The sequence below is a fragment of the Fukomys damarensis genome, unplaced genomic scaffold, assembly GCF_012274545.1.
Source record: "Fukomys damarensis isolate Sample0158 unplaced genomic scaffold, DMR_v1.0_HiC HiC_scaffold_19, whole genome shotgun sequence".
Lineage (NCBI taxonomy): Eukaryota > Metazoa > Chordata > Mammalia > Rodentia > Bathyergidae > Fukomys > Fukomys damarensis.
This window is the reverse complement of record NW_022900931.1, coordinates 39,070,391-39,077,275: the sequence shown is the minus strand read 5'-3', so window position 1 is coordinate 39,077,275 and position 6,885 is coordinate 39,070,391.

Here is a 6,885-nt window from a genome sequence, read left to right as displayed (position 1 = left end):
GAAAAAAAAAAAAAAAAAAAAAAAAAAGATTGGTTAAAGGTTCGTCTATTTTATTATTTATCCTTTTAAAGAACCACCTCTTCAATTCATTGATTCTTTGTGTTTCTTATCTCGATGTCATTAATTTTTGCTCTGGTCTTTGTGATTTTCTCCTTTGCCCTAGCTTTGGATTTGGATCGTTTTTATTTATCTAGGACTGTAAGGTGCATCATTAGGTTATTTATTTGATTTCACTCTATTTTTCTGGTGTGGACATTCACAACTATATACTTCCCTCCTAGAACTGATTTCATTTTGTCCTATGGTTTCTGGCATGTTATTGGCATTATGGCTTGATTCTGAAATTGTCTAATTTTTTCTGAGACCCACTGATTATTTAGGAGTGCATTGTTTAATTTCTATGCGTTTGCATAATTTCTGCAGCTTCCTTTGCCACTGCTTTCTAGTTTTATTCCACTTTGATCTGATAATATGCATAAGAGAATTTCAATTATCTTGCATGTACTTAAGCATGCTCTATGGTCTAGTATGTAGTCTATATTTGAAGAAAATGTAATATATTGCTATAGCATTTTAGTAAGTTTTGAAATTTAAAGAACTCAAACTTTATCTTTCTTGTTCTTTCTCATGATACTTTTGATCATCCAAGTTCTCTTGAGATTTCATATTAATTTTAGAACTGCTTTTTCCATTGCTGTTTAAAATGTCATTGGTACTTTGATAAAGATTTCACTAAGTCTGTAGCTTAATTTTTACTATTAATTTGCTTTATCTGAGACTAGGGATGTAGCTCAGGGGATCCTGCACTTGTCCTAATTTGTTTTGTCTCAGATATTCTGTCATAGTGATAGCTACACACTTGGGATATTTTGATGGAGAAAATAACCTTGAGCTATGGCTTAATATATATCCTGGATCTAAGATACTAAAAAAAAAAGTAATCAAATATACACTTATATATTGCCTGCATTCTTTTTCTTCTAAGTCCTTCATTTGGAATGTGGAAAAGTTGAGGAATAGTTGTTGACTAAGGAATAACTTGAACCCAAAGGGAGAGCATAGGGTCAGGTTGTCTAGGGTTAAATTCCTGTCTCTACCACTTATAAGCAATAGAAATTTCAGCTACTGCCTAACTTTTCTAAGCCCTATTTTCCTCTTCTGTAAATGTAACATAATCATATGTACTTCATAGGATTGTAATAAAAGTGCATGTAATAAGGCATGTTTACATTTGTGAGGTGCCTCACTCAGTAGGTGTTCAATCAACAGAAGCAAAAATAACTTGTCAAACTCCTGGTTTCAGTGAGGTATGGGCTGCCTCTTCAGGCATTACATGCTTCCTGGCCTATCCCTAACTTTTCCATCTATAAAATATGCTTTTAATACAGTAAATACATATATATAAAAATTTAAAATGCTTGTTCAATGTCATTGTTTATAATATTCATCATCCACTATAAATAACCTCTGAGTGAAATAAATTCAGCCAAAACTGAAATAAATGAAGTATAACTCACCAGTTCATTTCAGGTATGGACATAAATATCAGTTTCTATTAAAAGTGTCTTTGAGGGAATGCGTAATTTTTGTTCAGTGACTTTATGAAGAGGATAAGTAGGTAAAGGGAATTATTTCTAGTCTTTATTCATTGAATTTATAGTTATTTTATGTTTGAACAAAGAGGAGACTAGTACAGCAAAAATTCTATGAGTTTGAAAAAACACAAAGAATATTATTCCAAAAATAACTATTGCAGATTGCTTTTTAATTATCAGATGCTAATGGTTCATGTTGGGTGTTTCACAGTACCATATTCAGGATTCTAGATAGTTAAGAATAACCAAGGCTGTGCACAATAGCAGTATTTAAGAAACATACCATGCTCACTAACTTGCTCTTTGAGCAGGGTCTGGACTTGTTTCAGCTTCACATTAACTGAAATGGGGACCTGAAGAAGGGAAGATGTAATATTCTCTTGTCTCTGAGGATCCTTACTGTATTTGGCTAGACAGATGTGAGGGGATAACTCTGTGCATAAGATCTCTGTTCTGTGGCCAAAGAGGCAACAGGCAATACTTTGCTAATAGAACCCAAAGAAATGGACATGTCTCAGCAAACATTCTTACTGTACCCTAGCGTGGCTCAGGAATCAAACCAACATTGTCGATTTATTTTCATACTTTTTAAATGGAAATGGAATTTAAAGGCCTCTTTGCTTCCACATGTTATGTTGGATTGATACACACACATATACATTCAGTTTTAGTACCAGGGAAAGACCAGGGCTTGGTAATTTTTGGTTACCAGTAGAACCATTCTCCTTTCAAAACCCTGACTTCTCTGGCTTCTTCTACAACTATCACCATTCCTCAGCCTATGTAGTAAATACGTATATGAAGGCTTCTAGCAGTCTCATGTTCTTCCCAGAAGTCAAATAAATGTTTTCCTAAGATTCATCTTAGAAGTATGCTGTTTTCAGAGATGTCTTACACTAGTCTCTGTTAACTATGCCTTATTTTCACTTTGTGTGTTACAGTCAGTTTTTCATGACTTAAGCAACTACCTGAGATGGCTAGGTGTGGTGGAGAATACCTATAATTCCAGCTTTCTGAGAAAATGAAGCAAGAGGATTGCAAAATCTGGGAAATTTGAGACTGATCTGGGAAATTTAGCAACATTGTGAGACCCTGTCGCCCCCTCAAAAGAAGGGCTAGTAATGCAACCCAGAACAAGAGCCCTGGGTGCAATTCCCCAGTACCACAAGCAAGCAAGCAAGCAATGAAAAATTTTATTTTGGCTCACAGTTTTGGAAGTTTTAGACCATAACTGGTTGGCACAGTTGCTTTGAGCATGTGATGAGGCATCGCATCATAACAGAAGCACCAGGCAGAGCAGAAAGCAAAAAAGAACACAAGGGTGGGGGGCAAGGTCCTACAGTTCCTTCCAATTACATGTTCCCAATGACCTAAGGCCCTCCCAATATCTCCACCCAAGTCTTTAACACTTGGGTCTTTGGGAGATAGTACCTTCAAGATATGTCAATGTTGTAACATCTGTTTTAGGAAAAAACAACCAAACGCTAAAAGGTTTTCTTTTTCATTTTTCCTGTGTTTCCACTTATGCACATCTCCCACACTAGTATTAAACTAACTTTCTCCATAACACTTGCAGGTATCTATCTTCATTCTAAGTTTTCCTTCTCATCTGCCAGGAGGCTCTCTGGCATTGACAAAGTTTGCTTCAAGCCTTCTCTGCCTTTCCTTGGTTTGCTTATTTATATTTTCCCTGCCTGAAGTTGGACCTAACTATGGGACTTTCCACAACAGAGGCAGGAGTTTGGATAAGCCAGCAGTTTAAGCAGGTTTTATGACCAGCCATGTAATAAAATGCATTCAGGGTCACCCTAGAAACTTTAATCAGCACCAGGGGTCACTGGATAGCACTTTTAGACAGGAGAGGAAGAAATGAGGAACAGAGATTCAAAGGGGAGGAAAAAGAGTTGGGGGGAAGGGAATAGGTTCCAAGGTTCTCAAGTTATCAGAAATAACTTAGCAAAATCAGTGTGTTTTGCAATCAGAAATGGTAAAAGAGAGAGAGAGAGAGAGAGAGGGCCATAATTGTTCGTGGAAATGGAAGATCTGCTGCAAATTTAGATGAGAATTTTACCCAAAGACTTAATTTTTTTTCCCCTTGTGCAGTTTTGCATGAGAGTTTGGCCTTATGACTAGTCTCAGGATGGATATCAGATATCTCACCCTGAAGGGAGAAACATTCCCACCAAATCCTTCTACCCTGAAAGGGGGGGAAAATTTCTTCATCCAAAATCAGAGCCCAGGCAGACAAATTGGCACCACTTTTTTCATTCTCCAGATTCTATTTTATTTTCTGTGAGAAATAAGAGTGCAGACTTGAGTCACAATTCACAAATATTTGGTAGTATTATGTTGCAAGAAAGTGGGGGGAGTGCAGAAGAAGGTAATTCTTAAAAGCTTTGCCTTCACTCATGCAAACAAACTTTATGCTTTTCAATAAATCTCTTGTTTTATAAGTGGCCATTAAAATAACAGATCATTTGATTAAAATACTGTTTTCTTTTCACAACGGTCATGTGGAGTTTTGGGGACCTCCAAATGTGGTCTTGGCCATGATGTCATTAGCATTTTATTAATGCATACAAAAGGTTAAAAGCTCTTACATTTTATAGGGCTTTTTAAAGCAAACATTTGATTGTCTCTTGCATAAGCTGAACCTGAACCCATTAAAATGTGACAACTTCAAAACTGACCCTGTTTAAGAGTAAAAAGTTGATCAAGGATTTACCACATTTTTAATTGCCTTGAATTAAATGAAAACTGAACTGAGGCCAATATTTGGAAGTAGAAAGAATCAAATTCGGTCCAACATCTCTTGATATAATACTGATACATTTCAAATTGGGTATTTTCCCCTTTTACAGTTGAATAATTCTTTATTGCACAAAAATAGCTTATAGTTTGGAAGGCTTATTTTTCCCTCTCTAGTCCAGTCACAATGGAGTTTGTCATTAAAAGTAAAATGGAAAAAACATTTAAATATGTTTCAGGTGTCTGGGCCTTAAAAAATGCCCAGAGCAGCAACTGACAGTTTGCCTTTGTTGTTTATTGAATGGAAAAGCATCCATGACTGTTTAACTTTAGGATGATGTTATCACATTTTTGAAACTAAAGGCGTTTTGAGAATTACATAATAAACTCACACTAATAACAACCCCATGGTACTGGGGCATATGTGACCAGTTTGCTGTTTTCCATTTTGTCACAGTCTCATCACATACACTTTTATGTGATGTCCCCATGCCACTGAATGTCCAAAGAAAAAATTCCAGCCCTCCCTTCTTCCCCCAATTTACACACAAAATGAAGGAGTACGAGCGCCTCTCTAATTTTTTCCTATTCTTGTATCACTGCTCATGAAGAATTTTCTACGTCCCTTTATTATTTTATTCACTAATGTTTAGGGTAGCCGCATTTCTCATTCTCAGACATTCTGTGTCTTCAGCGCAGATTAGCCCTTTATTTCTTTATCCCTCCCAAATGAACTGCGAAAAGCCATCTCCTGAGTCTTTTTTCTTTTTTAATTGTTTCTACGTTCTGAGGCACTGTGGGAGGAGAAACATAACCACCTAACCACCGGGAGCCGATCAGCAGATAAGCTTGCATAACACACACTTAATTATACAAACAAGTCTTTCTGGAGAAAGTCTTCTGACAGTTACCTCCTGAAATAAATACACCTCGGTGACTGTCAATAGTAATAAAACCCACACAATCATTTCTTAAAGCTTTTATTGTTTGTCTGTAATTAGCATGTTGATGTGATTAAAGCTACATTTGACTTTTGATAAACCCCAGACTCCTATAGATACCGTTTCCATCAGTTCAAAGCCGCTTTCATTAGAAGCGATATTTATCTGATTTGTAACCAATCAATTGGAAATAAAACTTTCCTGTGGCATTCCTTTAAAACAACCAGCAGCAGCCCTCCTTTCCTCCAGCCCTCTTTCCAGGCCGTGTCCTTGAGTGAGATGGATTCCATATGGTTAGGAGGAGGGTGAGGAGGAGCAGGCATTGAAAAGGTAGAAAGAGCGGTTCTGTGGCGAGTCCTTTCAGACTCACGCCTTGTTTCTTCGTGCTGCGGCTGGAAAGCAGGACCTGCTGTAACCAATTTTCTTGAAAACTGCACTTTAGTGCGGCAGCAGAAAAGTTTGAAGTGCTGGATTTGTTAAGGCTACATTTGCGGTGTTTGCTCACCTCCATATTTTTAAGTTTATATTTGATTCTTTTATCAGACTCTTGATCTGCTTTTAATTTTATCCTTTCTATCCTTTCTCAGTTATTTCTCTCTCTATTTTCACCATTGTCATTTGACATTGCTTTTTTCCCCTTCTCTGATTCTTTCTTTTTTTCTTTCTGGCTTTGTGTTTTATGTTTGTTTTCTATAATAACAGATCCTTTGCAGTCACTTTAATTTGCCTTATTCAAAATTATGAAGCTTTTAATGTTGAAGATTTGATGAACAGAATTTCCAGAAGTTTATCTGATCCAGCAAATACGTACGAGGAGACCATCTGACATCCGCAGGTGCTGGAGGAATCCAGGGCTGCTGATAGCAACCTACGTTATCATTGTAGTGAACCTGTAGGGTATATCTGATTTTTTGTGTAGTTCAACCATTGCACAACTGTTTTATTTTTCTTCTCAACAGAATGAAGTGAAAAAATCAAAAGAGAGAAAGGCAATCTACTTTCAAAACCTGTATATATTATTCAGAGCGCTTCTTTCCTCTTACCCTCTATATTCCCTAAACATCTCATATTTTTAGAAATGAAATCAAGAAAGAAAAGTATTTTCTATAATGGAACAGTGTTGACATGAAAACCTTTATGGATTTCTAGCCATGCCTCATTAAAATCTGTCCTTAAATATATGGTAAACACCTGCATAAATGCCATGCTTTTTGGCATTTGGGGTTTTTTTTTTTTTTTTTTTTTTTGGTACTGGGGATCGAACTCAAGTCCTTGTGCTTGCAAGGCAAGTGGCAGAACCACTGAGCTAAATCCTTGGCCCATGGGGTTTTGAAATGCATGTACAAAAACACAATATTTTATTACTATTAAAATGAAAACATGACATCTGTGTCTGTGAAGCCATTTACACTAATCTGGATATGTTCAAAGACTTTCCATTTTTATTTAATTATATGGTTTCTCAATGCCCATTTCAAGTGTTTTGTTACACACTATAATTTATAACTTTATAGATAATCCCATAGAATTCCAACCTTATTTGGGATCATGCAGCACACATATGTCTTTGCACAGATATTTTAAGTGCATTGTCTTGAGAA